This window comes from Hyperolius riggenbachi, chromosome 9, assembly GCF_040937935.1.
Source record: "Hyperolius riggenbachi isolate aHypRig1 chromosome 9, aHypRig1.pri, whole genome shotgun sequence".
Classification (NCBI taxonomy): Eukaryota; Metazoa; Chordata; class Amphibia; order Anura; family Hyperoliidae; genus Hyperolius; species Hyperolius riggenbachi.
The window spans coordinates 154,788,032-154,814,283 of record NC_090654.1 but is presented as its reverse complement, the minus strand read 5'-3'; positions in this window follow the sequence as shown (position 1 = coordinate 154,814,283).

Here is a 26,252-nt window from a genome sequence, read left to right as displayed (position 1 = left end):
GTTCTCATAACGTTCGAGCCAGGGAAGCATGGCCTCTGGACTCACTGGAGTCATCCCTTTTTCCAGACCCCTCCCCTGGTTTTCTAAAGCTACCCATTTTTCCTTTTTGGAAACATTTTGCAGCTGGGTGGTTTCCTCCACAAGTGTTACACTCATGGCGAAACTTGCAGGTTGCCCCGAACTTACAGTAAGAGTCGTTAAAGAGTGCAAGCCCCACTTGTGGGATAAAATACACACCTAGCATAACACATAACCTGTCTACCACTGGAGGATGTTGGTTTCCTGTAACAGCTTGCATGCAACTTGTTAAGTACTCATCCCTCCCACTGCGGAGAAGTCATCCCCCTATGGGAGGGGACCTAACACTAACTAAATCCTAACCTATGCATATGCATAGCCTGGGTGCGCTACCAAGTAAAATCGAAAATTGAAAATTGCGCAAAAGGTGGATCAGCGCATCACCAGGCCGCCTCCGAATGGCCTACAATCAGAGGTGCGCTGAGCCCCCCCTGAAACTGCAAACGCACCTTGAACCCAAACAGAAGCTCTGCATATACACCAAAAGCAAGGCTGCTAAGTGGGAGCAGCTGACCACAAATGAATTAAATTACTACATAGCAAAGAAATGAACAGCGCTACTTAAAAACAGATAAGTGCTTACCTGCAGGAGAGTGCAAGCCCCTACTTGTGGGATAAAATACACACCTAGCATACACATAACCTGTCTACCACTGGAGGATGTTGGTTTCCTGTAACAGCTTGCATGCAACTTGTTAAGTACTCGGCCCTCCCACTGCGGAGAAGTCATCCCCCTATGGGAGGGGACCTAACACTAACTAAATCCTAACCTATGCATATGCATAGCCTGGGTGCGCTACCAAGTAAAATTGAAAATTGCGTAAAAGGTGGATCAGTGCATTACCAGGCCGCCTAAAAACAGATAAGTGCCTACCTGCAAGAGAGTGCAAGCCCCACTTGTGTATGCTAGGTGTGTATTTTATCCCACAAGTGGGGCTTGCACTCTCTTGCAGGTAGGCACTTATCTGTTTTTAAGTAGCGCTGTTCATTTCTTTGCTATGTACTAATTTAATTCATTTTTGGTCAGCTGCTCCCACTTAGCAGCCTTGCTTTTGGTGTATATGCAGAGCTTCTGTTTGGGTTCAAGGTGCGTTTGCAGTTTCTGGGGGGGCTCAGCGCACCTCTGATTGTAGGCCATTCGGAGGCGTCCTGGTGATGCGCTGATCCACCTTTTGCGCAATTTTCAATTTTCGATTTTACTTGGTAGCGCACCCAGGCTATGCATATGCATAGGTTAGGATTTAGTTAGTGTTAGGTCCCCTCCCATAGGGGGATGGCTTCTCCGCAGTGGGAGGGACGAGTACTTAACAAGTTGCATGCAAGCTGTTACAGGAAACCAACATCCTCCAGTGGTAGACAGGTTATGTGTATGCTAGGTGTGTATTTTATCCCACAAGTGGGGCTTGCACTCTCTTGCAGGTAGGCACTTATCTGGTTTTTAAGTAGCGCTGTTCATTTCTTTGCTATGTACTAATTTAATTCATTTTTGGTCAGCTGCTCCCACTTAGCAGCCTTGCTTTTGGTGTATATGCAGAGCTTCTGTTTGGGTTCAAGGTGCGTTTGCAGTTTCTGGGGGGGCTCAGTGCACCTCTGATTGTAGGCCATTCATAGGCGGCCTGGTGATGCTCTGATTAGTGTTGGGCGAACACCTAGATGTTCGGGTTCGCGAACGTTCGCTGAACATCGCCGCGATGTTCAGGTGTTCGCGCCGAACTCCGAACATAATGGAAGTCAATGGGGACCCGAACTTTCGTGCTTTGTAAAGCTTCCTTACATGCTACATACCCCAAATTAGCAGGGTATGTGCACCTTGGGAGTGGGTAAAAGAGGAAAAAAAATATTTGAAAAAGAGCTTATAGTTTTTGAGAAAATTGATTGTAAAGTTTCAAAGGAAAAACTGTCTTTTAAATGTGGAAAATGTCATGTTTCTTTGCACAGGTAACATGCTTTTTTTCGCCATGCAGTCATAAATGTAATACAGAGAATAGGTTCCATGAAAAGGGACCGGTAACGCTAACCCAGCACCAGCAGCAGCACACGTGATGGAACAGGAGGAGGCGCAGGAGGAGAAGGCCACGCTTTGAGACACAACAACCCAGGCCTTGCATGAGGACAAGAAGCGTGCGGATAGCATGCTTTGTACCGCCATGCAGTCATAAATGTAATAAAGATAAGTGGTTCAATAAACAGGGACCACGCGGCAACGCTAACCCAGCAGCAGCAGACGTGATGGAACAGGAGGAGGCGCAGGAGGAGAAGGCCATGCTTTGTGAGACACAACAACCCAGGCCTTGCATGAGGACAAGAAGCGTGCGGATAGCATGCTTTGTACCGCCATGCAGTCATAAATGTAATAAAGATAAGTGGTTCAATAAACAGGGACCACGCGGCAACGCTAACCCAGCAGCAGCAGACGTGATGGAACAGGAGGAGGCGCAGGAGGAGAAGGCCACGCTTTGTGAGACAACAACCCAGGCCTTGCATGAGGACAAGAAGCGTGCGGATAGCATGCTTTGTACCGCCATGCAGTCATAAATGTAATAAAGATAAGTGGTTCAATAAACAGGGACCACGCGGCAACGCTAACCCAGCAGCAGCAGACGTGATGGAACAGGAGGAGGCGCAGGAGGAGAAGGCCACGCTTTGTGAGACACAACAACCCAGGCCTTGCATGAGGACAAGAAGCGTGCGGATAGCATGCTTTGTACCGCCATGCAGTCATAAATGTAATAAAGATAAGTGGTTCAATAAACAGGGACCACGCGGCAACGCTAACCCAGCAGCAGCAGACGTGATGGAACAGGAGGAGGCGCAGGAGGAGAAGGCCACGCTTTGTGAGACACAACAACCCAGGCCTTGCATGAGGACAAGAAGCGTGCGGATAGCATGCTTTGTACCGCCATGCAGTCATAAATGTAATAAAGATAAGTGGTTCAATAAACAGGGACCACGCGACAACGCTAACCCAGCAGCAGCAGACGTGATGGAACAGGAGGAGGCGCAGGAGGAGAAGGCCACGCTTTGTGAGACACAACAACCCAGGCCTTGCATGAGGACAAGAAGCGTGCGGATAGCATGCTTTGTACCGCCATGCAGTCATAAATGTAATAAAGATAAGAGGTTCCATAAACAGGGACCGGCAACGCTAACCCAGCAGCAGCAGCAGCACACGTGATGGAACAGGAGCAGGCGCAGGAGGAGAAGGCCATGCTTTTTGAGACACAACAACCCAGGCCTTGCATGAGGACAAAAAGCATGCGGATAGCATGCTTTGTACCGCCATGCAGTCATAAATGTAATAAAGATAAGTGGTTCAATAAACAGGGACCACGCGGCAACGCTAACCCAGCAGCAGCAGACGTGATGGAACAGGAGGAGGCGCAGAAAGAGAAGGCCACGCTTTGTGAGACACAACAACCCAGGCCTTGCATGAGGACAAGAAGTGTGCGGATAGCATGCTTTGTACCGCCATGCAGTCATAAATGTAATAAAGATAAGTGGTTCAATAAACAGGGACCACGCGGCAACACTAACCCAGCAGCAGCAGACCTGATGGAACAGGAGGAGGCGCAGGAGGAGAAGGCCATGCTTTTTGAGACACAACAACCCAGGCCTTGCATGAGGACAAAAAGCGTGCGGATATAGCAGCAATGCTTTTTGCCGCCATGTAGTCATAAATGTAATACAGATGAGAGGTTCAATAAACAGGGACCGGAAACGCTACACCATCCCAGATGTTCATTGGTCATGTTACTTGGTTGGGGTCCTGGTGTGTTGCGTAGTCATTTCCAATCCAGGATTGATTCATTTTAATTTGAGTCAGACGGTCTGCATTTTCTGTGGAGAGGCGGATACGCCGATCTGTGACGATGCCTCCGGCAGCACTGAAACAGCGTTCCGACATAACGCTGGCTGCCGGGCAAGCCAGCACCTCTATTGCGTACATTGCCAGTTCGTGCCAGGTGTCTAGCTTCGATACCCAATAGTTGAAGGGTGCAGATGGATTGTTCGACACAGCTACGTCATCTGACATGTAGTCCTTGACCATCTTCTCCAGGCGATCGGTGTTGGAGGTGGATCTTGCTTGCTGTTCAGTGGGCTGCTGCTGCATGGGTGTCAGAAAATTTTCCCACTCCAAGGACACTGCCGATACCATTCCCTTTTGGGCACTAGCTGCGGCTTGCATTGTTTGCTGCCCTCCTGGTCGTCCTGGGTTTGCGGAAGTCAGTCTGTCGGCGTACAACTGGCTAGAGGAGGGGGAGGATGTCAATCTCCTCTCTAAAGTCTCCACAAGGGCCTGCTGGTATTCTTCCATTTTGACCTGTCTGACTCTTTCTTCAAGCAGTTTTGGAACATTGTGTTTGTACCGTGGATCCAGAAGGGTATAAACCCAGTAATTGGTGTTGTCCAGAATGCGCACAATGCGTGGGTCACGTTCAATGCAGTCTAGCATGAATTGAGCCATGTGTGCCAGAGTCCTACCAGAATCCTCATCATCCTCTTGTGAGCGTTGTGATAGTTGTTGTGATGCATCATAGTCGTCACCTTCCTCCTAGTCTGCTTCTGCTGACCATTCGCGCTGAATTGTGGAAGTCCAACGTGCACCGCTCTGGCCCTCGTCAGTGGTGGCAGGAAATTCCTGCTCCAACTCCAGCTGTTCCTCCTCCTCTTCTTCGTCATAGCTGCTGGTGCCAGCGTTTCCTGAGGCGGATGGCCTGATGTTGGTACCATCACGCTGATCGTTTTCTCCTTCAGATTCCCCCAGTTGCATCATGACAGCTGTTTCCTTGATTTTCAACATTGACCTCTTCAGTAAACACAGCAGTGGTATGGTAATGCTGACTGAAGAGTTGTCACTGCTCACAAGCAACGTGGATTGCTCAAAATTTTGGAGGACTTGGCAGAGGTCCAACATGTTGGCCCAATCGGATCCACAGAAGCTTGGCAGCTGTCCGGATGCGCCTCGGTACTGCGCCGTCATGTACTGGACCACTGCACCCTTCTGCTCACAAAAGCGGGCTAGCATGTGCAGCGTAGAATTCCAGCGCGTAGGGACATCACGCAGCAAGCGATGGTGGGGGAGATTGAAGCGCTCCTGCATCTTGGCAGGTGCCCCCGAAGCAGTACTGGAATTTCTACAATGTTTGGCCACTCGACGCACCTTCAACAGAAGATCGGCCACGCCTGGGTATGTCCTCAGGAACCGCTGAACTACTAGGTTCATCACGTGCGCCAGGCAAGGGATGTGTGTCAGCTTAGCCAGCCTTAAAGCGCGAATGAGATTACTCCCATTATCACACACAACCATGCCCGGTTTCAGGTCCAGCGGTGCCAGCCACAAATCCGTCTGTTCCTTTATTCCCTTCCAAATTTCCTCCCCTGTGTGCTGCTTATCCCCAAGGCAGATCAGCTTCAGCAACGCTTGCTGACGCATGCCAACAGCTGTGCTGCACTGCTTCCACGATCCTACTGCTGCTGGGTTAGCGTTTCCGGATGAGGTGCAGCTTTGAGATGCGTTGGAGGAGAAGGAGTCAGAGAGGTAGGTGCTGCTGTTGTTATCCAGTGGGAGGGACGGCGGTGCAGCTGTTTGCGGCGTGGGCAACACCCGCGCCGTAGCAGGTGAGGAATCGCTGCCAAGCTCCACAAGGTTCACCCAGTGCGCGGTAAGGGAGATGTATCGACCCTGGCCGAACGCACTCGTCCAGGTGTCAGTGGTGAGGTGAACCTTGCAGGCAACGGCATTCTTCAAGCTTCGGGTTATTTTGCTGACCACATGCTCATGCAACTCAGGCACTGCAGAGCGCGCAAAGTGGTAGCGGCTGGGAACCATGTAACGTGGTATGGCCACTGACATCATGCCCTTGAAGCTGTTTGTCTCCACCACTCGATATGGCAGCATTTCGCAGGCCAGAAGCTTGGCTATGCTGGCTGTTACTGCCACGGCCCGGGGGTCATTTGCTGGCAATTTCCTCTTGCGCTCAAACATCTCCGACACAGACAACTAGCGCTGCACACGGAAGGGCTGTTGGTTGTTGTGTTTGATGAAGACTGGGAGACCTCAAGAGCACTACTCCGGAAAGTGACAGTGTCAGCGTCGTCTGATGTTTGTGAATGTTGTGAACCACGCAATGGCTGGGCTACTGCTGCTGCTGAGGCGGGTCTGGTGGTGAGTCTGGTGAACCCAAGGGAGGCAGTGTTGCTGGTACCCTGTCCTGCCGCATTTGCCCACAGAGTGGGATGTTTGGATAGCATGTGGCGCTCATGCTGGTGGTGGAGAGGTTGTTAATACTTTTCCCCCTGCTCAGGCGGGTCTTGCACACCTTGCAAATCGCCATGGTAACATCCTCAGTGCAGTCTTCAAAGAAAGCCCAGACATTGGAGCACCTGCCTCCTTGCTGGCGATTTCTGTTTGCTCCTCTTTTGCCTCTCACTTGAACTTCCACGCTTGTGGTGCCTGAAATTGCGCGCCGCCTACCTTGTGGCACAAGGCGAACTCATGCAGCAGTGGGTTCTTCAACAGACTCATCTATGCTGCTGCTACGACGGCGATGTTCTCGTTCACAAACAAAATCTGGGTCTCTGTCCACATTGTCCATACCCTCCTCTTCCATCTCCTGAAACTCGTCATATGTCATTGTGGGGGGCCGCCGCCGTGGAGAAGAGCTCCCCAGAACAACCTCTGCGCAGCTCACTCCAACGTCGTCTTCCAGATCTTGTCGGCCGACCTCCTGCAATTGCAACCCCTACTGCCCAACTTGCTCTGGGATTTGGGTTTCCGAGTCCTCCTCGGACTCGCCTTGTATTTCAGTGCGCGGTGCATTTCCCACAGTTAATGGTTGTGAATCCAGGCACAACATTTCTGGCTGTTCCTCCATTGACCTTTGAAAGGTGGAAGTTTGTTGGGCTGGGAATAGCTCCTGCGAATACCCCATTGTGTCCTGAGGTAATTCATCGGACTGGTTATCTGGCAGTTGTGTGCGTGGTGTCGCTGCCGGTTGTGTCAGCTTTGTGCCCACTGGCTCCTTGTAACTGGCTGAGGACTCGGACCTCGTGCGTGATGTGCTGGTGCTGCTTAACCCACTGCTGGATGCTTGAGAGGTCATCCAAGTAATTATCTGGTCCTGTTCTTTTGGATTTGTGAGGGTTGTTGTCCTGGACAACATGGGCGGTATTGAGTGGGTTTTCTTGGGTGCTCCCCTGTGGCCTGTACGTGAACCATCAGGGGAAACACCTCTTCCCTTGCCCCTCCCTCTTTCACCGGATTTCTTCCTCATTTCACTTATCCTTACAGTACACGCTGACTGGCAGCAGTACAGTGGCAGTACAGAAATGCTATACAGTACCACTATTCCCAGCAGCGACACAGAGCACAATGCTATACAGTGGCGGGTGAGCGGTGTACCACTATTCCCAGCAGCGACACAGAGCACAATGCTATACAGTGGCGGGTGAGCGGTGTACCACTATTCCCAGCAGTGACACAGAGCACAATGCTATACAGTGGCGGGTGAGCGGTGTACTACTATTCCCAGCAGACACAGAGTGGCAGTAAACAGAATGCTATATAGTGTGGCTGAGCGAGGTACACAGAGTGGCAGTAAACAGAATGCTATATAGTGTGGCTGAGCGAGCGGTGTACTACTATTCCCAGCAGACACAGAACAGTAAACAGAATGCTATATAGTGTGGCTGAGCGAGGTACACAGAGTGGCAGTAAACAGAATGCTATATAGTGTGGCTGAGCGAGCGGTGTACTACTATTCCCAGCAGACACAGAACAGTAAACAGAATGCTATATAGTGTGGCTGAGCGGTGTACCACTATTCCCAGCAGCGACACACAGCACAATGCTATACAGTGGCGGGTGAGCGGTGTACCACTATTCCCAGCAGCGACACAGAGCACAATGCTATACAGTGGCGGGTGAGCGGTGTACTCTATTCCCAGAAGACACAGAGTGGCAGTAAACAGAATGCTATATAGTGTGGCTGAGCGAGGTACACAGAGTGGCAGTAAACAGAATGCTATATAGTGTGGCTGAGCGAGCGGTGTACTACTATTCCCAGCAGACACAGAACAGTAAACAGAATGCTATATAGTGTGGCTGAGCGGTGTACCACTATTCCCAGCAGCGACACAGAGCACAATGCTATACAGTGGCGGGTGAGCGGTGTACCACTATTCCCAGCAGCGACACAGAGCACAATGCTATACAGTGGCGGGTGAGCGGTGTACCACTATTCCCAGCAGCGACACAGAGCACAATGCTATACAGTGGCGGGTGAGCGGTGTACCACTATTCCCAGCAGCGACACAGAGCACAATGCTATACAGTGGCGGGTGAGCGGTGTACCACTATTCCCAGCAGCGACACAGAGCACAATGCTATACAGTGGCGGGTGAGCGGTGTACTACTATTCCCAGCAGACACAGAGTGGCAGTAAACAGAATGCTATATAGTGTGGCTGAGCGAGGTACACAGAGTGGCAGTAAACAGAATGCTATATAGTGTGGCTGAGCGAGCGGTGTACTACTATTCCCAGCAGACACAGAACAGTAAACAGAATGCTATATAGTGTGGCTGAGCGAGGTACACAGAGTGGCAGTAAACAGAATGCTATATAGTGTGGCTGAGCGAGCGGTGTACTACTATTCCCAGCAGACACAGAATAGTAAACAGAATGCTATATAGTGTGGCTGAGCGAGGTACACAGAGTGGCAGTAAACAGAATGCTATATAGTGTGGCTGAGCGAGCGGTGTACTACTATTCCCAGCAGACACAGAACAGTAAACAGAATGCTATATAGTGTGGCTGAGCGGTGTACCACTATTCCCAGCAGCGACACAGAGTACAATGCTATACAGTGGCGGGTGAGCGGTGTACCACTATTCCCAGCAGCGACACAGAGCACAATGCTATACAGTGGCTGGTGAGCGGTGTACCACTATTCCCAGCAGCGACACAGAGCACAATGCTATACAGTGGCGGGTGAGCGGTGTACCACTATTCCCAGCAGCGACACAGAGCACAATGCTATACAGTGGCGGGTGAGCGGTGTACCACTATTCCCAGCAGCGACACAGAGCACAATGCTATACAGTGGCGGGTGAGCGGTGTACTACTATTCCCAGCAGACACAGAACAGTAAACAGAATGCTATATAGTGTGGCTGAGCGAGGTACACAGAGTGGCAGTAAACAGAATTCTATAAAGTGTGGCTGAGCGAGCGGTGTACTACTATTCCCAGCAGACACAGAACAGTAAACAGAATGCTATATAGTGTGGCTGAGCGAGGTACACAGAGTGGCAGTAAACAGAATGCTATATAGTGTGGCTGAGCGAGCGGTGTACTACTATTCCCAGCAGACACAGAACAGTAAACAGAATGCTATATAGTGTGGCTGAGCGAGGTACACAAAGTGGCAGTAAACAGAATGCTGAGCGAGCGGTGTACTACTATTCCCAGCAGCGACACAATGACTGGGGGGACCCTGGCTAGCGTGGCTGGAGCGCGAACTACCCTGCCTGCCTACCCAAAGCTAAACCCACAGACAAATGGCGGAAATATGACGTGGTTCGGGTATTTATTTACCCGAAACACGTGACAGTTCGGCCAATCAGAGCGCGTTCGGGTCCGAACCACGTGACCCGTTCGGCCAATCACAGCGCTAGCCGAACATTCGGGGAACGTTCGGCCATGCGCTCTTAGTTCGGCCATGTGGCCGAACGGTTTGGCCGAACACCATCAGGTGTTCGGCCGAACTCGAACATCACCCGAACAGGGTGATGTTCTGCAGAACCCGAACAGTGGCGAACACTGTTCGCCCAACATTGGGTCTGATCCACCTTTTGCGCAATTTTCAATTTTCGATTTTACTTGGTAGCGCACCCAGGCTATGCATAGGCATAGGTTAGGATTTAGTCAGTGTTAGGTTCCCTCCCATAGGGGGATGACTTCTCCTTCTCCGCAGTGGGAGGGACGAGTACTTAACAAGTTGCATGCAAGCTGTTACAGGAAACCAACATCCTCCAGTGGTAGACAGGTTATGTGTATGCTAGGTGTGTATTTTATCCCACAAGTGGGGCTTGCACTCTCTTGCAGGTAGGCACTTATCTGTTTTTAAGTAGCGCTGTTCATTTCTTTGCTATGTACTAATTTAATTCATTTGTGGTCAGCTGCTCCCACATAGCAGCCTTGCTTTTGGTGTATATGCAGAGCTTCTGTTTGGGTTCAAGGTGCGTTTGCAGTTTCTGGGGGGGCTCAGCGCATCTCTGATTGTAGGCCATTCGGAGGCGGTCTGGTGATGCGCTGATCCACCTTTTGCGCAAGAGTCGTTAAAGGCCCAGCAAGTGCAAGTGTGAACAGTATTCAAATGAAGGTGGCGTCTACACAATAAAAATGTCAATATGAGTCCCCAGTCCGTAAAGCAATATTCCTGCGGTTTGATAAAATGACAGTGTCAGTAAACTCCTCCAAAAGTGCACTATCCGCCACCACACCGCCAGGAAACAGACTCACCAGATCCTAAGACCTCAAAGGAGGTCTAACAACGCGTTGGGACACTTAGGGCCGTCCCCCACCTCCTCTGGTTATTGTCCGCCTTTACCTCCGACCAGATGTCTCATACAAACATATGTATCAGCACATGTATTCCTCAAGAGGAAGAAAGAGCTGACATAGCGTAATACTGTAAAACTTTTAATATAAATTTTAAAAAACAAGTTGCACTCACAATGCGTAGGCTCAATGTATGGGCTCAGAGTTTTTGCCACGGGCTCTCCCCCGTATAAGTTGGGCTCCGGCTGCCTTTCTATGTCCTCCCGTGTCTGCGTGGATGGTGCCAGGTGCGCACTAGCCTCCCCCACCGCCGTTCAGGACGCCAGCCAGACGCTCCTCACTCAGTTTGCTCGGCTCTCACTTCCGTGTCTAAGCCCCGCGGGCTTAGACGCGGAAGTGAGAGCCGAGCAAACTGAGTGAGGAGCGTCTGGCTGGCGTCCTGAACGGCGGTGGGGGAGGTTAGTGCGCACCTGGCACCATCCACGCAGACACGGGAGGACACAGAAAGGCAGCCGGAGCCCAACTTATACGGGGGAGAGCCCGTGGCAAAAACTCTGAGCCCATACATTGAGCCTACGCATTGTGAGTGCAACTTGTTTTTTAAAATTTATATTAAAAGTTTTACAGTATTACGCTATGTCAGCTCTTTCTTCCTCTTGAGGAATACATGTGCTGATACATATGTTTGTATGAGACATCTGGTCGGAGGTAAAAGCGGACAATAACCAGAGGAGGTGGGGGACGGCCCTAAGTGTCCCAACGCGTTGTTAGACCTCCTTTGAGGTCTTAGGATCTGGTGAGTCTGTTTCCTGGCGGTGTGGTGGCGGATAGTGCACTTTTGGAGGAGTTTGCTGACACTGTCATTTTATCAAACCGCAGGAATATTGCTTTACGGACTGGGGACTCATATTGACATTTTTATTGTGTAGACGCCACCTTCATTTGAATACTGTTTAATGTTAGAGATTGAAGGGGCAGCTCCAATATACATATTAACAAGGTGTAGCGCCCATCTCTGTGTGTATACAAGTGCAAGTGTGAATTCATCACCCTCAACCAAATCCCTACATCCTTGTGATGGCAGTCCAGATCAGGCTGAACTGACATCCTTTGACGAAATTGTTCGTCGTACCTTAACCAAGCCAGCCCTCCGTATGTCCTATGCGCCTCCCATATAGAATCCAGATAACAGAAAAGAGGAGTACATTTTTCCGGGTTTTCTCCCCGATCACGCTGCCCAAAATTGTGACCGCCTGCAACCAATTCCCGAACGTGCGTGGAATCAAACGGCATCGCCGCCTGTCCTCCTCCTCCTCTTTTCTGTGCTCCTTGCCTTTTACCCAGCGGTCAATGTTAAAACGCTCAGGTTTAAGGTGGGCCCCATGTTAACCTCAGGTTTAAGGTGGGCCCCAAGGGGGCCCTCAAAACACATATAGGAATGCCCCTTTGCAAAATCTGAAACGGGTACCCTTTTTTCCTCGTCTCCTGTCCCCTCTACCACTGTGACTAGCTGTACCTCCCCCCCGGCCGGTACCTCCGTTACACTGGGAGAACTCATACGATCCCCCGAAGCCTCCACTAAAGGCCTATTGTCCCCTACCACCTCCCCCCCCCCCCCCCCCCCCCCGCAGCCAGATCACCACTACGAATCGCTGCGCCCGTGGGCTCAAATCTGTCTAACAGTGAACGCACTCCCTCTAGGAAACCACTTAAAGAAGACCCCCCGCTATTAGGTTCTAAGGGAACGATAGCTTGTGGCGTGTGTTTAAATGTCTCACCTGAAAGATGCACAGGTGTATCATGCCTGCCATCTGGGGCTCGACTTCCCACCGAGTTCGCTGCCTCCGGATCCAACCGTCGTCCAAGCCCGGACGGGGGTACAGAAGAGGTAAGGGCTCCCTCTGCTCCCGCTCCAGCCGCATCCATCCATAATGGCAAAGCATGGGCCCGCAAAATCTGAGCTGAACCCCATGCTCCCCCTACCTGGCCGAACTGCCCCCCAACTGCCTGACCTGTGGCCCCCACCCCGTCTGTCGACTGCTGGCTGCCCACCTCTGCACCTGATGAGTGCTGGCTGCTCCCTCCCACCCCTCCCGAGAACCACAATGCCTGTCCTGTGCCTTAAACAAGCAGTGAAGCTGGCTGCACCCCCCTCCCCCCCCGTATAGAACTGGGGGTTATGTCCTCCTGCGGCTCCTGAACCCTGCCTGTTCCCCCCCAGGCTGTTCCACTGAACCTGGCTACTACTTGCTGCTCCATTAGCCTGATCACCGCCCATTGCTCCCAACCCCCCTTGCCCTGACCCACCTGCCCTTGCCTGCTCCACAAATGCCTGCACACTGCGCACCACAGCAGGCCTCTGCTCACCTCCTCCCCCTCCCTTCCTCGCACCCCCCCTCGCTTTCCAAGGGGCCTTGCCTTTTCCTTTCTTCCCCCCTCTACCCTTACTGGCCGCATGCATCACCTGGGGCCCAACTCCTCTCCCCTGTGCAGTCGCACTTACCCAGAGCCGGCCTTTGGGGGGGAGGCAAGTGGGGCAACCGCCCCAGGCCCCGCACCTGAAGAGGCCCCGCACCCTCTGCAGGAGCCTCGGATTTCTGAATTATATGATGTCCTGACTCCTGCGGCTGCCAAAGTGCATCATTTAATTAGAACAGCTACGAGTGCTGTTCGGCAACTCCTGATCCTCCCTCCCCCCAGGCTTACAGTGTAATCTTCTACACAGATGTCAGCGTCAAGCGTGCTTACGCTGACCTGACGTCTCTTTTGAGTGTGGCATGGCGGGAAGAGCGAGGGGAGAGATGCGAGAGGCAGGAGATCATGACGGGGAGCTGACACACATTCCAAGTGTGCAGCTTGAAGCGCGGGGCAGAGGAGGAAGCTGATCAGCCCGCCGTGACTAGGGGGGGCAGCCTCAGAGACAGCAGCGAGAGGAACAGGCTCACCCATGCTGGTGACAGGGAAGGAGGAAAGCGAGTGCTGCTGCTGAATTGAAGTCTGAGGGGATGAAAGTGGAGAAGATGTGCTGCAGGTGTCTGTGGTGCAGACTGGAGTTGCTGGGAGCAGTGGTTCCACAGAGAGAAAAGGAAGCTTGTGTGAGTAACTGCAGTAATGATCTTTTTCTCCCAAATATTCTGGTTTATTTTCTGACAATCATGTCACTTTTATTGAGTATTCTCTATAGTCTGATTCAAATCTGTTATTGTAAAAATGCTCTTATTTTTTTTTTAAAGAAAACTGACATGAACACATATGTTTTTCTTGCATTCTGTGCATCTCCGTGTTCCCACCCCAATGCGTCTCCCACCGTATGTTTCCACATTATGTATTCAGCCTAATGTCCTACTATATTGGTTTTATATATTTATATAGCTCTGACCTCTTCTGCAGCACATTACAGAATACATAGTCATGTCACCGACTGTCCTCAGAGGAGCTCACACTCTAATCCTACAATAGTCATAGTCTAATATCCTACCATATTATTATGTATTTATATAGCACTGACCTCTTCTGCAGCACTGTACAGAGTACCCAGTCATGTGACTGACTGTCCTCAGAGGAGCTCACAATCTAATCCTACCATATTCACAGTGTAATGTTCTATCATATTATTATTATGTATTTATATAGCACTGACATCTCCTGCAGCACATTACAGAGTACATAGTCATGTGACTGACTGTCCTCAGAGTAGCTCACAATCGAATTCTGCCATAGTCATAGTCTAATGTCCTATCATATTATTATTATGTATTTATATAGCACTGACATCTTCTGCAGCGCATTACAGAGTACATAGTCATGTGACTGACTGTCCTCAGAGGAGCTCACAATCTAATCCTACCATAGTCATAGTCTAATGTCCTACCATATTATCATTATGTATTTATATAGCACTGACATCTTCTGCAGCACATTACAGAGTACATTGCCATGTCACCTACTGTCCTCAGAGGAGCTCACAATCTAATCCTACCATAGTCATAGTATAATGTCCTACCATATTATCATTATGTATTTATATAGCACTGACATCTTCTGCAGCACTTTACAGAGTACATAGTCATGTCTCTGACTGTCCTCAGAGGGGCTCACAATGTAATCCTATCATTCATAACCAGAGTACCTAGCAGAAACATACGCAGGCGGGGGGAACATACAAACTCCTTGCTGATGTTGGCCTGGCTGGGATTCGAACTGTGGACTAGGGCTGCACGATTTTCCGGTTTTAAACTGAAACCGCGGTTCCTGTGAAGACGATCAGTGTCCGGCGGTTTTCGGTTTGTAGTGCCCGCTGTGCCCGTGCTTGGCCGCATGGTCCGCCTGCCGCTACGCGCCGAGGAGAGACGCCGTAGTGCATATTCCATATGTTAATGAGCCGGGGGGGAGGGCTGGGGGCTTAACAATGTGCGTGCGGTAGTACTAATGTGCGACGTACGGGACTCTTATGAGCCGGGAAACGGGGGGGAGGATCCACTGACAGAAGCAGTGCATATTCATGAATGCTAATGAGCCGGGCGGCGGGGGGGGGGAGAGTCCAGTCCAGAGCGGCACAGAGCTTCTCCAATCGCTGGAAAGCAATAGAATGACAGAGGCGGTAGGCGGAGCTGTATGCTCTGTACAGCTCCGCCTACCGCTGCCGTCATACCATCGCTATCCAGTGATTGGTGAAGCTGTGTGTGCCGCTCCGGACTGGACTCGCCGCCCGGCTCATTAGCATTCATGAATATGCACTGCTTCTGTCAGTGGATCCGCCCCTCGCTGCCCGGCTCACAAGAGTCCCGTACGCCGCACATTAGTACTACCGCACGCACATTGTTAAGCCGAGGGGTCATCATAGAGGGCTTCAGGCTTTACAAATGTGCATTGCCTGAAATGCAATGCGAATTCACAGCAAAATTTTCTGACACAGAGCCCGCCATAGCTAGGCTCCTGACCCCGCCCCCCGCTAAAGCTTGTTTTGAGAAAAAAATTGTGAATAAATCGAAATCTCAATTTCAAAGAGAAAAATCGCAATTTCGATGTTTACCCAAAATCGTGCAGCCCTACTGTGGACCCAGCGCTGCTATGCGAGAGTGTTAACCATTACATATATACATTCATACACACAGCATATCTGTGTCTCTAGGCCCCGCATATGACCCTCACCCCAGGCCCCGCATACTCTAAGGCCGCCTCTGCACTTACCCCACCGCTGCCTGTGCCGGCGCTGCTGGATGCTCTATCCCCGCTGGTGCTCTGGCAGCAGGGGGAGACGGGAGAGAGATGATCTGTGGGCCTCCTGGTTCGCAGGGGCCGCTCCTCTGGTGCTTGCGCCGGGACCCTCGCACTATCTGCAGCCTGAATGGCTGCCATCAATTGCTGCAACCATCTGTATCCCCTCCGCGCGCTCTCCTCCCGGAGATAGCGCGCTAAGTCCACTGTCCCCTGGTCTGCCCTGCAGCTAAAGTGAACATCCATTCACTTTCGCTGCCTAATGGAGGATGATGGCCGATATCCTCCTCCCTTCCCACACTACCTAGCGCCCCCCCTCGTCCAATCAGTTCAAACCTCCGCCCAGCTAAGCCCTCCCCGAAAAATAACCCTGTGTGGGTTCGCTTGGAACCCGCAGGGGTCATGGTGCTGCTGCGATGAGCACTGCACCTCTTTATACACCTTAATTGATCAATATTTGAGAACCTGGGTTCTGTACCCTATGGTAGCTCAGTGGAGATGGGCCCGAACGCTTTGCCGGTGAGCAGTATTCGGCGAAGATCAGCTATTCGCGCTCGCCGTGAGCACATAGCACTATTCAGCCCACCCCCATACATCATCATTGTGCTAAACTTTGACCCCTTACATCATAGTCAGCAATAGAAGATAGAGCCACTTTAACCACCACTGCAGAGCCAAAGGGGAGCCAGGGATCCAAACATCTCCAAGCAAAAGTTCCAAAAAAGGATATTCTGCTACACTGATTGGCAAGGTAAAAAATTCAAGGCTTTATTTAGAACATCAAATGACACGGAGAAAAAAGCTCTAGCTCTGCATGGCCCCTTACATTATAGTCAGCAGGCACATGGATGGCAGCCAATCAGCCTGCACTCCCTTACAGACCCACCCACCGCCTATAAAAACACTGCAGCACCCACCATGTTCCAGTCTGTCTTCGGCTGAATTAGAGAGAGGAAGGGACAGAGCTTGCTGAAGATAGGGAAAGCATTAGCTAGGCTTGTTTTTTTTTATCCTCGCTGGCTGATTGTTGTTTAGGGCTGGTTCAGACGGACGTTTGGAGGCGTTGCGTTTGCTGGCGTCGCGTTCAGCAGCGTTCGTGTGCGTTTGGATGCGGTCGCGTTTTTTCTTCCCCTAGGGGGACATTAGCCGTCGCGGTTAACCTCCCCTGGAAGCTACATGTAGCTTCCAGGGGCTCCTTGAACGCCAGGGAAAATCGGGACCCAAACGCCGCGTTTGTGTAAAAGCGCTTGAAAGCTTGGTACAAACGCTCCCATTCACTTGAATGGGAGCGTTTAACACCAAGCCCTGAACGCTGGCTGTAAACGCTCTGCAAGCGTCCGTCTGAACCAGCCCTAAATCACCCCAAACAGCCCTTCTGAGGGCTACTTCATCCTTCTGCTGTGCCTTACAATAGTTTCCACAAGCAAAGTTCTGTTTCCAAACAATTGCCAGCATGCAGTTTAGTTAATCAATATAACCCAGGGACAACACCCTTACCACATACAGAGTCAGTGCTCTGCTATCAATCAAGCAATTGTAAATAATCCCTCAGTGACTCCACCAGCGGAGCATCCAGTTCCATAAACCTTACTTTGCAAAGGCAGTCTTACCACTCTGACGTGTGTTGCTGCAATTAAAATGTTCACCTCCATTCTGTGTTTAGAGGGCACTCCTCCAGTGTTGTTCCCCACAACTCCGTACACAGTGTTTCTCCCTGCAGTGATCACAGAGCAATCTCCGTCCGACAGCCTCCCCTCCATCTGAGGTGTACTCCGGCATTTCTCCTGGTCACGTCTGCCATCTGCTTTCCACTGCCTCTCTACAGGGAACAAACAGGGACACAATAGTGCAGAGTGCAGACTGCACGCTGTGTTGACGGCTGCGCAAGAATAGGGATACTCACTCAAAACCAACTTGTTTATTGCATATCAAAAGTTAAATATAAGACGACTAAGTCCTGTAATAATTCTAATAGAGGTAAACCTCCCTGAGTCTGAGACTTTCAAAATAACAATTTAAGACTTAAAGAATGGGAGGGAAAGAGTTATTATCATAAAATATAAAAGTATATTTTATTAATCACCACAATACAAAATTATTAATTAAAATGACCAGAACACACATTCAGGTGGAGCTATCTCAGGATTTGGAGCCACTAATATTGGTTCCAATAACTGCAATGAAAAAATGTATATGGTATAGGAACTAGCTAGTTCAAAAAATATTAGGAATCCCCTATGAAAAAGAATTTCTTAGCCTCAATTCTTGGATGATACACAGTTCACTGCTAGGAACCCTTTCCAAGGGCATTTGACACAAAGACGTGGTTGTAAAGTGATTGACCACTAGATTGTAAGTCCAAGTATCCAGGACCTATATGCAGATACAGCAAGTGCAGTCCTCATACAGAATCCATGATAGTGCATATAATTATAATCCAGACCAGATAAGAGAGGCCACCAAGGTATAATCTTTGTATCAGTTTCAACTAATGAAAAAGTCCACCAGGATACACTCCTTATGCAGGTGCTGTCTCAAAATATCCCCAATTGGACACCACAAATATGGAAAAAAGAACCAAATTTGCCAACATTCAATCCTTGTCCAAGTTCTATCATAGACTGGAGAGGGATATCAGCTCTTCTAAAGATGGTGACACAATCCACGTGGCGAGCACTTTAAAAGGACATGCAGGTATACAAAAAAGGCATATTCGTATAGTCAGGAGTCGATATGGTTTAACATATAGTCCGCCAGGAATGTTCCTTAGGCAGCATCAACTCCGAGTAATATGCATTGATAGTGTAGCCAAAAAAAGTATCACATGAAGCAAGTGCCTAAATCCATAAAGCATGCACCTGTTGCAGGTTCTATTCCAAATGCCATGTAGTGCACATATATGGGTACACCCTGGAAGATTCAAATTCATCTGCTTGCTCCAATGATAAGCATAATTCACAGTTCATGAGCATGTAAGCTGTACATCAAATTGAGGAACAAGAGTTATACTCATCCAAACAGATTGTCACAGTTGTATATTGAGGTTGTCCATTTGTAGATCCGAGTGCTGCCACCCAAGTGTGTGTCTGGTCAAAAATTGAGCGCTGTTAAGCCAACCGGTTTCACTGGTAAGATTACCAGCATCATCAGGGCAGGCTCAGTAGTTTGCTACTTGTGGGGAGGAAGCCGGCCTAAAATGGCACCGAGCGGTCGGAAGACGCCACCACGCCCCCCGCACGAGCCGCCCACCACGTCATCCACATTACATGGAGGGCGAGTGGGCGGAAAGAACAGAAGGCGCGACGCATCTAAACCTCCGCGTGTACGCGTGTCCCGGAGCTCTCTCCACGGCCGCTCGTGGTATTGCGGACCAAGCAGGAAGAGCTGAAGGACCAACCTGGAGCGCAGCTGGAATGCAGCGCTCCCACGCTGCTGTTAAAGGAGGATACTGGGCCAATGGGTGTCGCAAAAACGACCACCAAGGCCCTCCCAGGCCGCCCAAATGCCATCACCCCCCAGGACCCAGAGTCCAGTCAGCCTCACAGGTAGGGGGCGGCCCCACGTGCATAGGCCCAGACCAATGGAAAAATAACCCAATATAAGGTCCGGGTCATGTCACAAAGACCGACCCCCCACAAGCCACAAGCTCCCCATCGTTTCACCTAAGGGGGGCCACTGGACCCATCTGGGGAAAAGCTGCACCATTTATGTGAATTGTCTGTGGAAACGTACGTTGACGCATTATATGTATTTTCTGGTGAAAAGCTGCCGCATTACATGTCTTCCTGACTGAAGGGATCTGCCTACTGTCCCTGTCCCTTGTTTATGGGTGGAGGGAGGCACATTGTGTAATTACCTTTAGGGTCTCTTGCCTGTGTTTTGGGAGAAAACTAAGGCCCACTGTCTTTGCCTTACACTGTTACATTACAATTAGCTCCGCCCACATATTTTTATGGTCACACCCATTGGGGGGCGCACTTGGGCACTTCAGCCTCTGTTGGTGGCGGACCTTGGCCCGGCCCTGGTTAACAGTACTATCTCTATGTATTAAATACAAGTGTCCCTGCATCCTGTCCCTGTGTCAGAGCTTTTGTGCTACTGCGCATGTCCTGCACCGACACAGCCGTTGGGACAGGACGCAGGACGGGAAGGAGGCAGGACAGCCGAGAGGGTGCATGCAGGCTCGGACAGGCCCACCGGGAGCTTGGGAATTTTCCCGGTGGGCCTCTTGCCCCGGGGGCCCTGGGGACCCTAGTGCTGAAAAGGAGGGGGGGGGGCACAATGCAGGAAGGCCCCCCCTTCCGCTCTCCTCCCTCCAGAATTGCAGCCAGGGGAACGGCTTGCCGCAGAGAGAGCGATAGCTCTGTGTGCCGCTGGTCTGGTCTTCTGTACTGCACTGTCCAATCACACTCTCACAATACTTCCTGTGAGAGCGTGATTGGACAGTGCAGTGCAGGAGACCAGACAAGCAGCGGCATGCAGAGCTGTCTGACTCTAACGATAAGTGATTCCCGCTCGCTGCTGGATGCTGGCTGGCTGCAATTTTGGAGGGGAAAGCGTGGAAGGTGGGCCCCAGGTGAGGGAGGGGGGGGGGGGCTTCCCCCCTCCCCGCTGCTCTGTGCCACTTTCCCCCCTTTCTGCGCTGTACCCCTTACCTTTAAGCACAAGGGGCCCCAGGGATTACATTTTGTGTGGAAATCGGCTGACAATCTGATTGCATTTTGTGTGGAAATCGGCCGATAATATGATTGCATTTTGTGTGGAAATCGGCTGACAATCTGGTTGCATTTTGTGTGGAAATTGGCCGACAATCTGATTGCATTTTGTGTGGAAATCGGCCGACAATCTGATTGCATTTTGTGGGGCTTAGGTCAGCTAGTGACAACAATATAATTGCATCATATTACTAACACTCTGCATAAAACAGTGTGAATGTGTCTCACTCTCTACTATTATCAGTTCTCTACAACACCTATGATATCCTTTTAGATGGGACATATAAAGATTAAAGAAATGCAGTCAGAAAAAGTACCCTAAAAAATATGTATTTTGTTAAAATAGAAGATTGCTTACCTCAATGAGCATTCTTTTCATCCCCTGTGGCATTTTTGGAGGCATTGTTGCAGGTGGCAGTCTCGGCAGTGCTGTCCAATGCGTACAGTCTGCACGTTCTTGCTGGGTTTAAACAACTTCCTGTTGTTTTTGTACGCATCAGCCAATCGGAAACGTGTTTGTTCCGTACGCGTGGTTTTACGTGTGCGGACGAAAACTACGCAAGCGCATGCGCACTTACAAAATTCACGTACCCGGTACATGGGGACTTATTTCCGCATGACAACTAGACATTACGCATAGAAAGGGGTAACGCATGCACAGTACTACATGAGTTAATGCGGAAGGGGCTTACGCCTTTGACTACGTTTACTAAGCGCTATTGCGTAGTTCAAAGCGTACTTGTGTAGGTGTTTTCGTAGCGTAATTCATGTAACGTAGGGGTATTTGTACTACGCGTAGATGCGGAAAACTACGCTTAGTCCCAGCGTAGCAAAGTTGGTTCACTACGATCATCCCTAATTAGTAGTGATTAAGCTATTGGCAAATTAAAGGGAAGAGCACTGAAAGGTGAAAATCGCTCTTGTTTAGTCGTAAAACACTGCATACAGTACGTTAGTATCGCAACCCATTTATACTGCAATGCACCTGCTGCAATCTGAACATAGGTGGTGTATACAATCAAACACAGACAAGCACAGAACATTTATATTGCACTGTATTTATGTTACTTTTGCCCAATTTCAGAAATGCCTGATCTATGAGTATCCTTAACCCTAAGTGTAGTCATAGGGTGGCTGAAGATAGTGGACTTACAGGGACGGATCTAGACCAAGTTGCGCCTGGGGCAAGGTCAGGTTTTGGCGCCTAATGGTCAGGTCTTGGCACCCAAAGGTCAGGTTTTGGCGCCTAAACTGCCATCCCCAATCCAAATTTTAAGAATTCAACAAACTGCGCCTGGGGCAAGAGACCCGCCTGCCCCCCCCCCCCCCCCCCTAGATCCGTCCCTGTGGACTTAGGGCGGTAAAAAGTACAAATCCAGCCCTGCTGGAGGCTCTCTCATTGGCCCAATGACGTCATTTCCCTGGTTACGATTTTAACTCGTAATTACGGCAATAATGCGAAATTATGGGCTGAATTCAAATGCAATTGTGGGTGTGTTTGAAATCGCCATCTGTGATCCCGAATGCCAGTTTCAAGCCCGTAATTGTTCAAATTGGCCTGAAATTATGGGTTACCCGTAATTACGAGCTCGTGATGAGCACTTCTGCTTACAAGTCCATTATTTTCACATTTATTTAAAGGGAACCAGAGAGGAACGGTGAATAAAAAATAGAACAAGCTTTTATACATACCTGGGGCTTCTTCCAGCCCCATAAGCCTGGATCGCTCCCACGCCGCCATCCTCCGCTTCCTGGATCGGCGGTACCGGGTACCGTCACTTCCGCCGGACGCGGCCAATTGTCCGCATCACAGGGGCTCCCTCCATACCCGTACGCATGAGGCTGCGCACAAGGCGGCCTCATTCGTATGTATATGGAGGGAGCCCCGTGTGATGTGGACAATTGGCCGCATCTGCCGGCTGACTGGCCGACTCGCGGCAATGACGGGACCCGGTACCGGCGGATCCAGGCAGCAGAGGACGGCGGCGTGGGAGAGATCCGTGTGTATGGGGCTGGAGGAAGCCCCAGGTATGTATAAAAGCTCCCCCCCCCCCAACGTCTCTGGTTCCCTTTAAACACAAAATGCCAAGATATGTAATGTACTGTACATATGCACTTATTGCAAAGATAGATCTGATTATTTTTATGAGTACAATAACCTTTTAGAAACATTTATCTCTGAGTTTGCAGAACTATTTTTTTAAATAATCTCTGCACTAATGGAGTAAATCCATTGTCACCATTTCAAAGAAGAAATTATGTAGGATTTGCAGTACATGAAAATAACCCCATTCATGAAGGTACTCAGCTCCTATTGTTTTGACGGATGTCATTCAGTTTTATGTTGATATCCCAGGCAAATGGTCTAAGTGCTGAACTTAGGCAGATGGATTAGTTCTACAGGACTCTGTCAGTCCACCTGCTTCTTTCAAATTTGGAAATACGAGGCTATGATAGCAGAACACAGCTGTACCTCTTCATAGGGAGGAAAACTCAAGTGGTGAGATTGAAAGTGACACTGATGTTATGCACTTGTGTTAACTCTTCACTAATGTTAAACGTTTCATGCCTCCGATAACTAATCAGTTATGGTACATGCACCTTCATCATCTTTGTTAAGGGAGAACCTCTTGATTGGGGAGTTAAGACCATTTACATTTATTGTGGTAAAGTTAAGCACCATTTTTACATAATGGGGGTCATGCTATGTGAACTGCTTTGAACAATATGGCTTCCATAGACTGAAATATTTAGGGCCCGTTTCCACTATCGCAAATCCGCATGCATTGCCCGCATGCGGATTCGCACAGTCAGTACAAGTGGATGGGACTGTTTCCACTTGTGCGTTTCCCCGCACGTTTTTCTGTGCAGAAAAAATCTGCATGGTAGGGCCCTCAGAATTCGCCTGCGTGTGGAATGCAGGCGAATCGCACGCAATGTATTTAATAGGGAAATCGCATGCGTTTTCCCCATGCGTTTTTTGCCGCGATTTCGCATGTGATTTCGCATAGGTATTAATGTTAATTTACACAGGCAGTGACATGGTTAAATTCGCATACAGCCTTACCTATGCGAAATCGCATGCGAAATCGCGGCAAAAAACGCATGCGGAATCGCACCCGCATGTGATTTGCCTGCGGTGATTCGCCGGCGATTCCGCAACGCTATAGTGGAAACGGGGCCTAAGAGAAAGAGCAAAAAGGCTGTGTCAGTGAGATTTGAATATAGGAGATCAGCAAAGATGATAACTAAAAAACTTATAACAACAAACTTAACCAGAATAACAATAACAATTAAGAAAAATGGAAAACTTGTGACCATTATGGAGTCTAAAGACCCGGTGGTTACTAGTGTGAAGGTTGGTTGGTAACAACACTACTGGAGTGTAGCACTACAAATCCAAGCTATGTAGTGCATAGTAAGGCGGTGGTATGGATTGCCTAGTGACAGATGGTAAGAAACAAATGAGCCAATAACCAGCCTTAGCCTATTGTTCTGTTCTCCAGATTATTCTTCATGGGCATTGATGGGCCTGTGTTAGTATGCTCATACCATCCTTAACTCTCGACAGCCTGTCACCCATAGCTGTAATGCTTAACCGCTTGGGCTTTACCCCCCTTAAGGACCAGACCCTTTTTTTCCATTCATACCACTGCAGCTTTCACGGTTTATTGCTCGCTCATACAACCTACCACCTAAAGGAGTTTTGGCTCCTTTTCTTGTCACTAATAAAGCTTTCTTTTGGTGCTATTTGATTGCTGCTGGAATTTTTACTTTTTATTATATTCATCAAAAAAGACATGAATTTTGTCAAAAAATTATTTTTTTAAGTTTCTGTGCTGACATTTTCAAATAAAGTAAAATTTCTGCATACATGCAGCGCAAAAAATGTGGACAAACATGTTTTTAATTAAAAAAAAAACAATTCAGCCTATATTGATTGGTTTGGGTAAAAGTTATAGCGTTTACAAACTATGGTGCAAAAAGTGATTTTTCCCATTTTGAAGCATCTATGACTTTTCTGACCACCTGTCATGTTTCATGAGGGGCTAGAATTCCAGGGTAGTATAAATACCCCCCAAATGACCCTATTTTAGAAAGAAGTCATCCCAAAGTATTCACTGAGAGGCATGGTGGGTTCATAGAAGATTTTATTTTTTGTCACAAGTTAGAGCTGGTCCACACTAGGTCCGGAAACGCATCCGTGGCTGCGTTTTTCAAACCTGATGAAAAACGGAGTCCCGGATACTAATGTTGAAAATAGCAGCCAGCCTCACCCAAGTAAAAAATGGATCCGTCTGCGTTTGCGGGGATCCGTTTTCAAAACCTGAACGGAAGGTCCGGATCTGCTGCATTTTCACGCAACGGATCAGGACCACGGATACACGCAGGGGGTAGTGAAAGCAATGAGAAAACGCATCTCCAGCTCCACTGGCAAAAAACGGATGTTAAAACGGATAGCCTGAGCTTTATGATTGGCCCAAAAAAATCCTCCCACTCCTTCCTAATGATGGAGACGTTTTCTGTCAGGGAAAAACCTGAACGGAAACTGATGCAAAACTGATGCACTTTCATTAGTTTGCAGTACGGTGGGTACTTCCCCTGATCCGGACTGCAGGGTCCGTCCTGCAACTGTGTCTAGTGTGGACCTAGCCTTAGTGGAAAATGACACTTTGTGACAAAAAAAAAAAAAAAAAGTTTCCATTTCTGCTAACTTGCGACAAAAAAAAAATGAAATCTGCCGCGGACTCACTATGCTCTTCTCAGAATACCTTTAAGTGTCTACTTTCCAAAATGGGGTAATTTTTGGGGTGTGTTTACTGTCCTGAAATTTTGGGGGTGCCTAATTGTAAGCACCCCTGTAAAGCCTAAAGGTGCTCATTGGACTTAGGGCCCCTTAGCGCAGTTAGGCTGCAAAAAAGTGCCACACATGTGGTATTGCCGTACTCAGGAGAAGTAGTATAATGTGTTTTGGGGTGTATTTTTACACATACCCATGCTGGGTGGGAGAAATATCTCTGTAAATGACAATTGTTTGATTTTTTTTTTTACACACAATTGTCCATTTACAGAGATATTTCTCCCACTCAGCATGGGTATGTGTAAAAATACACCCCAAAACACATTATAGTACTTCTCCTGAGTACGGCGATACCACATGTGTGGCACTTTTTTGCAGCCTAACTGCGCTAAGGGGCCCAAAGTCCAATGAGTACCTTTAGGATTTTAAAGGTCATTTTTGTTTCAAGACTACTCCTCACGGTTTAGGGCCCCTAAAATGCCAAGGCAATATAGGAACCCCACTAATGACCCCATTTTAGAAAGAAGACACCCCAAGGTATTCCGTTAGGAGTATGGTGAGTTCATAGAAGATTTTATTATTTGTCACAAGTTAGCGGAAATTGATTTTAATTGTTTTTTTTTTCACAAAGTGTCATTTTCCGCTAACTTGTGGCAAAAAATAAAATCTTCTATGAACTCACCATACTCCTAACGGAATACCGTTGGGTGTCTTCTTTCTAGAATTGGGTCATTTGTGGGGTTCCTATACTGCCCTGGCATTTTAGGGGCCCAAAACCACGAGGAGTAGTCTTGAAACCAAATGTCGCAAAATGACCTGTAAAATCCTAAAGGTACTCATTGGACTTTGGGCCCCTAAGCGTACTTAGGGTGCAAAAAAGT